This window comes from Macrobrachium nipponense, chromosome 31, assembly GCF_015104395.2.
Source record: "Macrobrachium nipponense isolate FS-2020 chromosome 31, ASM1510439v2, whole genome shotgun sequence".
NCBI classification, from domain to species: Eukaryota; Metazoa; Arthropoda; class Malacostraca; order Decapoda; family Palaemonidae; genus Macrobrachium; species Macrobrachium nipponense.
Window position 1 is genome coordinate 47,199,307 of NC_061093.1, and position 15,000 is coordinate 47,214,306.

Here is a 15,000-nt window from a genome sequence, read left to right on the forward strand (position 1 = left end):
GAGAGAGAGAGAGAATCAATACTGAAGCGCAAAAGGGTTGCTCAAGAGAAAAGACCAGAGAGAGAAGAGAGAGAGAGAGAGAGAGAGAGAGAGAGCCATAAATGAAAAGATGCTATTTATGAGGAACATGTGGAATGGGCGACACTTTAAATCAAAGTAGAGAAGTCTTATTTCAACGGGCGATTTTTGCGCCGTATATTTCTTACGCTCACTAATGTGTTTCTCTAGCACTATATATATATTGTGTGTGTGCGTGCGTCTAGATATATATATATATATATATATATATGTATATAATAAATATAAATAGAGGTTTCTGCCACGAAGGAAAAAATTAAAAGCGCCATCTCGCTTTTTCATTTTTTTCTTCGTGGCAAAAACCTTTAATTATACATAGCATCACGTTTTATATATTTCGTGATCAAGTTATTCATGTATATATTATATATATATATATATATATATATATATATATATATAGATAATATATATATATATATATATATGTATTCATCCACAACATTATATAGATCTGTGCGTGTGTCTGCGAATATACTAAAATATGCATAGCATGTAGTCACACTCATAAAGATAGACAGACGCGAATATATATTTTCATATCAAAGCAAAAGAGCCATCCCTTCACATGGGATGGTTCTTTTGCAAAGACCTACTTATACACCAACCAATGTCACATTGACATTACTTTAAATATTTATAGAAAGACATGTAGTACATGTGCGTTTGCGCGTGCGTTTCGTCTATCAAAAAAAGAAAGAAAAAAAAAAAAAGTCTGGCAACCATAAATTCATTAAAAAAAAGGGAGAGAAAAATTATAGAAAGACATGTACATGTACATTTGCGTGTGCGTTTCGTCTATCAAAAAAGGTCTGGCAACCATAAATTCATTAAAAAAAAAACAAAACAAAAAAAAAAAAAAAAAAACGGCTGTAAATAGCACCCTACATCACAAGCGTTCGGACGACTACTTAAGAATACACCACTGTGATAAACGTGCATGAAAACCATTAATGGAGAAAGGTAAAGGCAATTAGTGTGAAGATTTAGCACCCATGGTGCCCGAGGGAACCCGGGACGAAGAAGGTTTGGACCCTGGTGCTGTGCGCCAGTTTTGGGGATGGGACGCTAATTCGTTTTCATTAATTCAGCGGGTGTTTTAGAACGGTTTACATAGAAAAACGATGTTTTTAAGATATAAAAGTTTTTAATGACATTTTTCTATAAATAAATGATTTTAGAAACATGAAAATACTCGAGTATTTTTCATTCTTTCTTTCTATTATGATGTCCTTCTTTACCACAGAAACTGTTTTCGGAAATTAAAAAACCATTAACACTTGCAATATTCAATATCCTATGAAATCTATTCATGCACAGATTACGTAATCCTAAACGCATGATATTATCAATGTAAAACAAGACACCTTCAAGCCTCAATAGCTTAATAGTCGGTAAATAGTTTCAATACATATTGCGAGGATCTGCATAAGTATCTACTAACAGCAAAAATACACCACATGATAAAAGTGACATGGAAAGAGCGTATATACAAACAGACAGATGCATATCTTAAACCCAAATCCCATTACTCTTAAAGCAATGTTAAAAAATTCCTTATTAATTTAATAAACTTTATATATGTTACATACAAGTAAAAAACATTATTTGAAACCACAGAGGGTCACGCATACATAATATAGATAGTTAGAGACAGACAAATCAACGGTCTTGGATTTAAAAAAATAATAATAATAATAAATGCCTTTATTCCACAAAATTTGCAGTGGGTATTACAGAGTATACATAGCTTTCAATTGCACAATGGAGCTGAAGTGTAGCTAGAAAATGAGTTCATATACAAATTATTGATGTACATAAGTAAAAGTTCACTACAAAATAAGATTGTATAATGAGTATTAACGTTTATGGAAGATTTGGTGGCAGGGATCTAATTTTATATTTCTGAATAAACTCTTCCATTCTCTACAGTAAGTTCGTATTAATGCGGAGTTAGTTGTCGGGTTGTTGATAGACTGTTTGAAATTTCTCTTAGTTACGGTCATTTCAGCTCCTCCTTTAAAAAAAAGAAAAAAAAATTAAGCCCTTGTCCCCTCAAACTTGAGGTTTTCATCATACGCACTATACGGAGCTGAAGTAAAAAGAAAACAAAACAGTGGTGGGAACTGGGAACACACAAAAAAAAGGGGGGGGGGGGGGAGAGAGGTCGGGGACTCGGGGTGTGGAGAGGGCAGCAGTAAAAAATTCTGGCAACATATGTTCATTGTGCTATCTATCGTTAGTCGAAAATCTGAGGTTGGGAAATGATGGTAAAGGTGTTTTTCGCGTTCCAATCAGAGAGAGAGAGAGAGAGAGAGAGAGAGAGAGAGAGAGCGCTTTTTAGCCGTCTATATCCCGCAGCCAAAAGCTGAGGGTATACCTCTATAATGCAATCTTCGGGTCGGTCCCCAATCATGCTATTCTGTGAGCGACAATAAATTTCCGACCCTTTGAGTCGGGGATGCACAAGGACCCACCCGGTTGGTGGGATGGATGGGATCGGGGAAGTAGGGAAGGGAAGGGGAGGGAGGAGAGGGGGTTTCCATGGTCTAAGGATTCCCCCGTAGAAGGGCGAGTGTGTCTCGTCGTCGTCTCCTCCTTCCAGGGGCTCTGGAGTGGCAGAAGCATCATCATCCAGGTCTACCTATAACGTCTCGCCGTCAGCCGACCCTCCCTCCCTCCCTCTCGTCCACTCTAATTGCCTGTTTTCCACGTGGTCCGTCTGACACGTGGCCGGCATTTTTATATCCAAATGTTTCGTTCACCCTCAATTACGTTTTGCGAGAGGCGGTTTTATACTTACGGGGCCGGAGGTGGGATACTCCCGGGGGACGGGGGAAGGAGTTTTGTCGGTTTCCCTGGGACACTTTTTCTCCATGATTATTTCGAAATCGTGTCGCGCTGCATCGCCGATCGGCCCCACCTTCGATAATCAAAGACTCACCCAGTAATATATTACGGCATTGCCGCTAACATCCCCGAGGAACTGAAACTCGTGCAGCAGAGGCTTTGCAAACTGCTTTGTACCCGCTGTGGAGAAATTGACCAGAAGCAGATATTGTGGAAGGGGGAGGCTGCACGGCTGGCTGGGTAGGTAGGCTGGGAGGGGGGTAGGGGTGGTGGTGGTTTCATGTCGATAGGATACAACGCGATAAAGCTCAACTGATTAAAAAGAGACGCCACGTTGACTGGCATGTTCCCTCTAGGGTCATCCTAATACTGCCTGGTTATCACATAATTACGGTCATGTGACGACTATTTGGTTCGACTCGATGGCAGGCTGTAAATGCAAGGTAAAGAGAGAGGAGACTGCTCTCTCTCTACCTTGTGTAAATGTGCAGTCGAATAGCTAAATCTATTTTCTCTCTCGTATGGTTCCCTCTCATACTTTCTCTGGAAATAGGACTCTCTCTCTCTCATAATTTGATGACATTTCTTTTCTCTCTGTGGTAATTAATTATCTTGTCTTGGTGTAATTTTTTCTTATTCTTTTTCCTAGTGCTCCATCCTCCGCCACACAATTTTTCCTGACATTGATTTCCTCTCTCTATCTCTCTCTCTCTCTCTCTTAAATAACATATTCATCTTCCTTCTCATTGCTAATATACTTTCCCTTTTCTTTTACAATGCTAATAATTTTTTTCGCAATTTGACACCCTAAGCAATTCTACTTTTTTCCCAAACTGATAGACGTCACGTTCTTCCTCATGTCTCTTACTTGCTTCATTAAAATCTCTTATAGTTCCCAGTCCATCACTTCCCCGCCCCCCCACCCCTTATCTTCCCATACCCCCTACACCATCCCAACCTTCCCTTCCCGTCCCCCTTCTTTATCCACTTCCTTTCCATCAGATAAGCTCTTCTTCAAACCTCGCTCTCCACGTTTTCTTTTCCAGTCTCCCTTCTACTTTCTCCGTTTTCGTTCCGCCTTATTTGGTTAATTAATGTCCATTTGGCGAAGGTCTTCCAGTATCGATGTGTTTATTTATTTTCGCTTGCTCGGGGAGTAAGCCTCTTTGTTGTTGTTGTTGTTGTTGTTGTTGTTGTTGGGGAGGGGAGGCGTGTTAGGAAAGGTCTATGGAAGATCCTAAAAAAGGTATTTCGTATCGAGTTAAAAGATACAGGAATTTTAGGATAACGCAGTAATTTTTTGCAAAATTACATTTTCTGGCTTTCTATTTCGTTTGATTAAATAATTATTCATAATACATTTTAAACTTCAAGATGCAGGATTATTATTAATTTAATAATAATAATAATAATAATAATAATAATAATAATAATAATAATAATAATAAGAATAATAATAATAATACATTTGTATCATGAATAAAAAGTATGAGTGAACGCTAATAATATTTTTTGCAAAATTACATTCTATTTCCATTTCGTTTAATTAATTCATTATTCATAATACATTTTAAACTTCAAGAAGCATGGTTGTTTATTTATTTAATAATAATAATAATAATAATAATAATAATGGAAAAGTAAATCCACAGTAATATGTCTGATCTGTTATTTAAAATACAAAGCAGAGAGCTTTCGAAGACCTGCACGGTCCTCCTTGAGATTTGACAAGGAGGACCGTGCAGGTCTTCGAAAGCTCTCTGCTTTGTATTTTAAATAACAGATCAGACATATTACTGTGGATTTACTTTTCCATTTTATTTTATTAACTCATGTGATTATGAGGTTTCTTTGAATAATAATAATAATAATAATAATAATAATTAATAATAATAATAATAATAATATGCTGGAGGTAAACCCTCTTTTAAACATATTGTATTAAAAGTAATTGCTATCATAGCTGCGTTAATTTTATAAAGGTTCATCTCTATTTTTCTAATTATTGTTTTTGTTCATTGTTGCTTAAACTGGTTTAAACAACAAAGAGAAAATAATCATTAGAAAAATAGAGATGAACCTTTATAAAATTAACGCAGCCTGAGGCCACGCAAATTAACTTTTAATTTTAATAATTAATAATATTTTGTATCATAAAATAAAAAGTATGAGTGACCATTACTTCCCCCTGTATATGTACGTTGGTAATATGATTGCATCTTTAATTAATGAGTAATGTATATGATTAATGTATTATTTAAATTCAAAGGATCAAGTACAGATTCTCAATGCAGTGAACAAAATATAATAACTGAGCGTTGAATTAAGCGCAGAAGGCAACCAACCGAAGTGTGGCTGTGTTTGTGTTTAGGTAAAACTTGCACACAAGGTCCAAGCCCACCTGCGGCAGATGGTAGAATCAAGACAGCAGACGGCCACGAATAAGAACATAGTTAGGTCATCATCCTTGATCCACCTTCACGCCATCGGCACCACAATGTCCTGCGACCTTGGAGAACCCGTATCCCCTCTCTCTCTCTCTCTCTCTCTCTCTCTCTCTCTCATCTCCTCTCTCTCTCTCCCTCCTTGTTTTTTAAGAAATCGAAATGGGATACTCATCACCTGTAAAGGGAGGCGAAGGCACAAGAGGCCACTAAGCAGGTGTTACCACATGACTCAAGAACGAGAAGAATAGGAGCGACAGCTGCAGTTTTTTTTTTTAAGCGTTTTTTCTTGAGTGAAAATACGAAACGCCCGTAGGGCATTTTCTGAGCGACAAAGAACTCAAGATTGTTAAATAGCAATGGAGTGAAATAACATTGGTTGCTTTTAGATCTCAAGTGTAAAGGTTTGATCATAAATTGACACTAAACACTTTTTCTTTTTTTCTTGCATCATTTTCATCATGTAATAACTAAAAATTCTAACACAGCTGCTAAACAATATCTCTTTATAGCGTATCGTTTACATCAGCATTTGCCAGTGATAATGGTCTCATCTGCGAGAAAATATAGTTTTAACGTAATTATAGCTAAAAACAGGAATTAATAAAAAAAAACTTCTCTTCCATAAAAAACAAGTCACTTCAAAGGAAAATGAGTTAGACAAACCGGCTGCTTATGTCTAATTGCATTACTGAAAATTAAGACATATCGTTGATAAGATATAATTAACCCTACTGTTAATTTAATAAAACAAAAAAAGTGGATAAAGAAATCGAGCAAATTCTTTTTCACAGCAACAAATACGACGAAGATGATGTTGAAATGAATCTTATTTATATTAAAAGGAACTGAGAAAATTAACAGTTGCTGGCTAATATTCTTTTAATGTTTCTCTTTTAATGATGTAACTCGGAACCAATTACCAAAAAGTCAACACAACGTTTTTTGTCTGAGGCAATTAAACCAAATTACTTTGGTCCCACGAATAACATCATTAGTACTGTATAAACTGAATAGCAACATTAGTATAATTTGAAATAGTAAAATTTATACGCTATTATTTGAAGCTTTAATAAGACTATACTCTGTTTTTTTCCATCTGTCCATCCACCTGTGGTGTTTTTATATGGTAACACTGCGTCCCGGGCTTTAGATAGTTATATTCAGCTTACGTTCAACGATTATAATAATATCCTATTTCGAATATTAACGGTGTAATTCGCATACAAATAAATTTTATTAAAAAACACTTTTCGAGTTAGCAAATGTACACCCAGATATCCTTTTCTTTACCTAAAACTTACACATAGCGTAACTATTTAAAGCCCGGGACGCAGTGTTACCATACAAAAACACCACAGTCGGATGGACAGATGAAAAAAAAAACAGAGTATAGCACAGGAAGGTTTAGCATAAAGCACTTTCGAATATTTATTTTGCGAGGTTTTAAAGATGTTCATTCGAGTTGTGCTTTTATATGTATGAGAATATTATCTATTACTTTGTTTTTAAAACTTCTCCACCTTCGTTTACATTTCTTTTCAGTAGTCTTTTGAGAGAGAAACTTTTACCAAAATTACCAACGAGAAAACATCTTTCTATTTATAAAACGCAAAAATTGACAAATTAGTCAAGCAATAAACAATTTGCAAACTATTTACGAAATAGTAAAGTAAACAATTTCAAGACCGCGGACATTTACAAAAGTAAAAATACGCAGAGGTTACTTCGGCGCAATCGAGTTTTCTGTATACCGAAAATAGATTATCTTTCTGTGATCTCGGCATAATGCTGTATGAGCCGCGGCCATGAAACTTTTATGCATGACCCGGTGATGGCCTGTCCTATATTGCTACCAGAACCACGATTATGGCTAAATTTAACCTCAAATAAAATAAAAACCACCGATAGTAATCATATTTACAGTTATGAAAACGGTTGCTCTCACAGTTACAGATACTCGAACGTCCTTATGGTTCATTAAATAAAAAAAAAATTACGATACTAATTAATGGCAGTATCTTATTCATTGCGCAACCCTGAAGACCGAGTAAAGAACTAGGCGTTACCTAAACAAGAACATTCCAATCAACTGTACTCTATAATAGGCCTATCAAGAGTGCTCTATAGGAGGCCTAAGTCAAAAGGTAAGATGGAACGAATGCAGAGCAGGGGTCAGGGATACTGTAGGCCTATAGTAGGCATTTCAGAGGGAATGTAACCTAACCTAATCTTGGACGCCATGCTCTAACCTGGCCGGGTGTTCATCACCCTCACCATGACACCAACCACTTCCCCTCCCCCCCTCCGCCAACAACCCTAATTCATGGCTCCCTAGTCTGCATACAACCCGGACAGACATTTTGGCGCGAGTTACAACGGTGCAGGAAACTGTATTGATTAAATCATTGCTAAGAAAACAAAGGGAGACACTGTCGTTAATTCTGTAGAAAATAAATCTGTCGTCTTCCACTTTCAACCTTTCAGACATAATTTTTCAATAGAAGAGGATCGAAAAGCGCAACCATTACTACGCACACACACACACACACAAACACAGAGGGGCGGGGAAAAGGGGGCGGGTTAGAGAATGACGCTCGCCGAAACTTCTGGCGGTGGCAAAGAGGTAAATGAATAATATAAAGGTGAACTTTGTTGCCGAGGAAAAGTTGGTAATTCATTGCTATACCTCGCTGGAGGATTGTCCGATCAACGCACAAAGGATTGCGTTACATTCTTAAACAGTATTTTCCTCTAGTTATTCCTTCATCGTCATTTACATTTGCAAAAACATGTGCATCATATTCGTATAGACATATATATATATATATATATATATATATATATATATAAATATATTATGTTAATATATAATTAGATTAGATATATATGCAATATTTATTATATAATATATATTATATGTATATATGTATGTATGTAATATATATAAAAAATTATATATAATGGTATTATATTATATATATAGTATATTATATATAAATTATATATATGTACTATATTATATATATGCATGTATATTATTATAGATATATATATATATATATATATATATATATATATATATATAGAATAACTTGATCACGAAGTATATAAGACGTGATGCTATGTGTAAATAAAGGGCGTTTTTGCCACGAAGGAAAAAATTGAAAAAGCGAGATAGCCAAGCACTTTTCGGTCTAGTGCGACCCTTTTCTAGCTTGGACCAATTTAATTCTCTCCAGTAAAGGGTCGCAGTAGACCGAAAGTGCTTGGTTATCTCGCTTTTTCATTTTTTTTCCTTCGTAGCAAATACCTTTATATATATATATATATATATATATATATATATATATATATATATATATATATATACATCTGTAAACACACACAAGCACACACACAATCTCCTGCACCATTTAGACTGTACTGATAATTAATAAGTGAGAAAGGCATCCACTACCAAACAACAGAAAGTAGTGATACCCGAGAATAATACACTAGAAGGAACAACCAAATGACCGTAAAAGAGTCAAGGACTTCAAAGCATTCCATAAATATTTAACTGGAAGTTTAAAAATAGCAAAGTAATACCGCATTCACGACTCAGAAATTCCTGAAGAAAAAACAAATGAAATACGAACAAATAATTCTCCCAAAACACAACAACAGGAAAAACACCCGTTAGAATAATCAATTGCAAGAAGACGGTTACTAGAAAAAAAAAAAAAAAAAAAGAGCGTAAAGTATTTTTAAAGGAGACATTGAGTACCTCGTGCCTTCTTGTAAAACAGCTGCTTCTCCGATGTCGGGCAGCCATTGGTCCACGAAACAGCTGTAAACAGGAGTTGAAGAAGATTCCGATAAGAAAAGCCGAGAGCCTTTTCCACGAAGGATCTGGCTGGGGCATTTGGTCCCACGAACACATTCCTTTTGTTAAAATGGATCGTCGAAACGAAAGTGAAAAAAAAAAAAAAAAAATTAATCTGAATATCCCCTACGGTAATTTCAAGTTTGGACTAACTTAAATTCTCTCTCTCTCTCTCTCTCTCTCTCTCTCCTCTCTCTCAAATGTTTATGCACGCTATATATATATATATAATATATATATATATATATATATATATATATATAAAGTGAGAGAGAGAGAGAGAGAGAGAGAGAGAGAGAGAGAGAGAGAGAGAGAGAGAGAGAATTAAAGTTGGTCCAAGCTAGAAAATATCTCTAGGTATTAAAGATTATACCTTATACACACATTTTACGCACGATAGATATATATATATATATATATACTATATATATATATATATACTATATATATATATATACGCACACATTATATATATATATATATATATATATATATATATATATATATATATAAATTTACGTTAATCCAGGTTTGTTTTAGTCTATCCCGAACGAGCTCTAAGCCGTCGTAATGTTTACTTCAAGTTGCTTTCTCCTGGATAAAAGGTATTAAAGGATTATGTGGGATAAAAATGGCGATCGGGACAAATGTATACGGGATCGTGCACATAAGCTCACCCACACACACACGTGTGTGTGTGTTAAATATATATCAAATATATATATAATATATATATATATATATATAATTATAATATATACATATACAGAATTATATATATATATATATATATATAGATATATATATATTTATACATATATATAAAATATATATATAATATATATATATATATTATATATATATATATATATATATATATATATATATATATATAAATATATATATATATATGTATATATATATATATATATATACACACACATTTTATATATAATATATATATATGTGTGGTGTGTGTATTATTTATATAGTATATATATATATATGTATATATTATATATAATATATATATTATATATATATATATACACACACAAAGTGTACCAGCATTCCAGATGCTAGAGAGAGAACTATAATTTGACAGGTGTAGACGAGTACCATCCGGTGCTTAAAATCTAATTAAATATACGCGAGATTGCAATATTCTTCTGCCCTAAAAGCTGATGGAAAAATGCCGAAACATAATGGTATTGTTACAGAATTCATGAGGTCGTTTTTTAGTTTTCTGTAAAAAAAAAAGTATTGAGATGGCTATTTGTCTGTCCGTCCGCACTTTTTCTGTCCGCCCTCAGATCTTAAAAACTACCGAGGTTAGAGGGCTGCAAATTGGCATGTAGATCATCCATTCCATAATCATTATACATACCAAATTGAAGCCCTCTAGCCTCAGTAATTTTTATCATATTTAAGGTTAAAGTTAGTCATGATCGTGTGTCTGCACCACCGGGCCATGGCCGCACCTGAGAGTTTTAGGGGCCGTGGCTGAAAGTTTCATACAGCATTATACGAACATAAAACTTCGTCGCATTTTTTTACTTGTTAACTGGATGTTTTCCTGAAACGTTAATTTCCTCTAAAGTAAATGAAATTGCTGGAGGCGATTTTAATCCTAAAGTTGAAGTGCTGATACGACCATTTATTTAATTTTCAGACGAGTTCTATTTCTGTTATAAAATCCAAAGCATTGCCAATTATTCTTTTCAGATTGCGTGTTTTCTCTTTTAGAAGAACTTGCAGTATAACCCCTGTAAAAAAAAAAAAACCTACTTCTAGGTATTACAGATGGATGCCGACAAACGCTGTTGTTTGAGATTTAGCTGGCCTTATGCCAGCACGGACTCTGGTTCCTAGAGCAGCGCGTAAAGGACGACAAACGCCACATTAAACATAATTGACATCGATGCTTTTCTTGGGTTACGTCATATTCACATCTTAAAAAAAAAAAAAAAAAAAAAAAAAAAAAAAAAAAAAAAAAAAAAAAAACAAAAAAAAAAAAAAATAGTTAATCAATTCCAGAATGTATTTAACTGACTCCTGCAGCATTCTAGGGCCACGCAAATAACTTTCTCATTCTTAGAATATGGGAGAGGTCATAAAACCTGCGAATAACTACTGGAATTTTTCCATATCGTCCAGGGAAGGAGAAGATACTTCGGCTTCTGGAAAAATATTATGATTTTACGTCTGGAAAAATCCAACATGAGTATAGTACACATGGTATGCAAGCTAAGAAAATACTATTTCTGGTTTGCTTCTCAAATAGTCATACATTTAGCTAAACTACATCGGTAGCATCCAAATGATCTTTAAGAAACGGCAAAATATTGTAGAACTAAGCACGAGACGAACCGAAACAATATTCCATCAAGTTAAAAAAGTGCTTAGATTCTAAAACGCATTGAATGAAATCAGAACAACCCTTTTTAACTGGCACTTCAGCCAGACGCGGATCCTGGTCAGATTTACTACGAATTCATTCTGTACTCCCCTCCTTCCTTTCTCTCTCTCTCTCTCTCTCTCCCTCTCTCTCCACCCCAATAGCGCCCGTATGTGGGTGGGAGAGATAGGAGAGCGGAGGAAAAGTTCGTCTGGCTGTCAATGGAAGGAACACCATTGAAAGGAGCCCCAGCCGACTTCTAAGGTTCTCTTGCATTGTCAACTTATAGTTTTGGTAGGGCGCGGGGTGTTAGGGGGGGAGGTGGAGGGGGAGGGGCTGGCGGGGGGGGGGAGGGGCCTCCGTCCCGCTCCCTTCCCGTCAACCCAGCAACCTCATATGGCCTTCCAGTTTCCCTCCCATTCAGTCCTGAGCAACCTTCCATTCAAGGACCCTTTGTTGCTACGTATTCCGTTCCTCCCGCCCGCAGACCAGACCCCTATACATCAAGCCCGCCTCGCCTTCTGAAGAGAGAGGGGGGGAATACGCGCATTATGGAGAGGCCGAAAAGGAATAGATCCCCCGTCTATTCACTGCACGTTTCAAGGGGGAGGGGAGAGCCGTTTGGGGGTTAGGGATGAAGACTGACGGACGACGGAGGAAGTCCCGTCTTCAAAATACTGTAGTATAATAGTTGGGGGAAGAGACAGCTACTGGAAAGTACCCGAGACACTGGTCATACAAACAAACAAACAAACGGAAAAGGGAAGAAGGCGTTACAAGGACACGAGAGGCTGATTTACCACCGTCTGTTCTGGTTTTCTGTTTATGCAGATATGTTTGTTACCCAGCCAAGTAGGTTAAAAGAAGGCTCGTTTTCACACGAATAACTGTGTGTAAGCAGAACTGCCGTCTACTTTCTCTTATCTAGTCTAACGATTTACTACTTCTTTTGACTCCTAAAAGAAGATCCCTTCTTTCAAATGTGCATCAATTCTCGACTTTGTATTTACTGAATTAGTCCTGGATCTTAGGAAAAATAAATTTCAGAGTTGAAAGTAAGTATAAAAGGAGATCTCTGAAGCAAATCACCAAAATAAATCCGACTCGTTTATTAATAACATCCCATCGCTTATATTAGAGAAACACGGATCCAATACGTCTGTTTCTATTTACGCTAATCCTGATATCAATAAGGCTTATCGATGTGGGTAACTAGACTTAGCAGACCTCACTCTGTAACCATCACGCAAGCGGGGGAAGATTATCGCTGTTGTAAATAATACACCCTCCGCGGCCACCCCCTCCCCCCCCCCTCCGTCTCGCTTCTTCCCAGAACCTTTCCTCGATTATATGTTACGCGAACCCAATGCATCTTAAACCGATGATGGGTGGCTTCTGCTGGTAATGAATACATACGCGCACCCTCCTTTGTTTTGCAAGTATATATAGTAGCATGTTATACCCCCCGGGAGTCTGTTTGTTTAATGTACCCGTATGTTTTTCGTGTGTCTTTCGAATGCCGGTCTGTCTTGACGCCTGTTTTTCTTTTAGGTCCGCACGTTTTTCTACGCCGTATTTTGCCTCAGTATTATTCCCAATGTCTGTGTGGAATGTCTATTTTTCTTCTATATTTTATTAAGTCTGTAGATCTTCGATGTTTGTGTGTCCATTGAAAGTTAAGCTTTTTCTCTGCGTACGTCTCTCATCATTCGGCGTAGGTGCTCGTATATTATAAGTCTCTTTGTTCTCTTTCTCTTCGGTGTTTCTGTGAACCTTTGCCTGCTTGTTTTGGTTCCCGCGTCTGTTTCTATTCCGCCTTTTCATCTTTTTTTTGTTTTTATCCCACTTCCAGGTTCTAAACGTGTCCCTGTGTTTGTCTGTGTCCCTTGTTCAGCCCTAGAGGTACTCTGATATATGGAGAGATCCCTATCTGGTGTCAGGGCCTAGCACCTGCTTTCTACTCATCCCCATTCCCCTCACACACACACACACACACACACACACAGGCTCTGAGTCCCAAAGAGCCTCGTGGGCTCCAACCTCAAGAGCCTTCAGTCAGGAAAGGCTTTAGGGGAAATAAACCGGAGTGATGGAGAGCGGAGAATTTTATCTGAAGGAAGTAAAGGACCTTTCACCTATAAATATATCGCTCGAGATAGCCATTTACCATTTGCTTGGCTAATCGGCGTTGCATCATTTTCAAAACCATCATCAACGCCTACATCATCTCTCGACTTTTATCATCATTGATATTTATTCCAGTAACGAAGAGTTTTAAACCTGACTTTGTAGACACAACGAGAGGAAGTCGACCTCCTCTTCATTCGCTGATTTTTTCACGAAGTTTGTATTTTCGAGGTCGTTGACTAAGTTTTATTTTATTTTATTCTTTTAATGTGTCTCTCTATGACACTATCTCTTTATGACACAAATCAGTCCATTTCTCAGTCATGACATGGTCGTTCCGACGCCAGTTTACAAGTATCAATCAATCAACCATATATTACCGTAACTAAACGGGATGGGAGAGGCAGCCGCTAAAGTGAAACAGCTTTGATGCCATATTATGATTAATTTATTTCCCCCTCAGGGGATCTTGCCCTAGTAACAAGGTTAAGTATGAATACCGACCTTTCTATTTAGTCTCCATGAAGAGATGGCAAAGAAATACAAAAACTTTTGTTATTGGAAAGGAAATGAAAAATTATTGTTATTCTTTTATATTTTTATTCTATAATAATTTTATGGTCCCTTTCGTAGGTAAGCTGGATGACCAGATGGGAATACAAGGGATTTGAGAGAGAGAGAGAGAGAGAGAGAGAGAGAGTTTGTCTGTTCCCCACTTTCAATTTATTTATTGAGGTTAGTACAAACAATGTTAGGCTACTCCTGACATGGGACACGAATACAAGGTGCCACACCAAGTTGGAACTGTGTTGGTCTATACTTGACTCGCTAAAGTAAACGCCGGCAATTCGGTTTATTCGGCCAGGTCTCTCCACTAATTTGTGTACCAGATATTAAAGTCGCGCTCCTTTGTGATGGGTAAGATGCAGCGAAGTAGAAAGTTTATAGGTAAGAGACCATGAGAGCAAATGATGGGCGAGCGGTCTCGAAGGGTTACATTTTTTCTAGTTAATCAGTTGAAATCCTAATCCTTGGACCCAATGAAATCACGGCAGGCACGAGAGAGAGAGAGAGAGAGAGAGAGAGAGAGAGAGAGAATTTTCCTTTTCACATGGAAACCGGAGGAAAATGACAGTAAGAGCCCAGTATCAATCTAGAGATGAATTCTAGAACACAGTTCAACACCGCTACAAATGGCAAAAATTCTGTGCAAGCGATATGTGACCACAAGAACC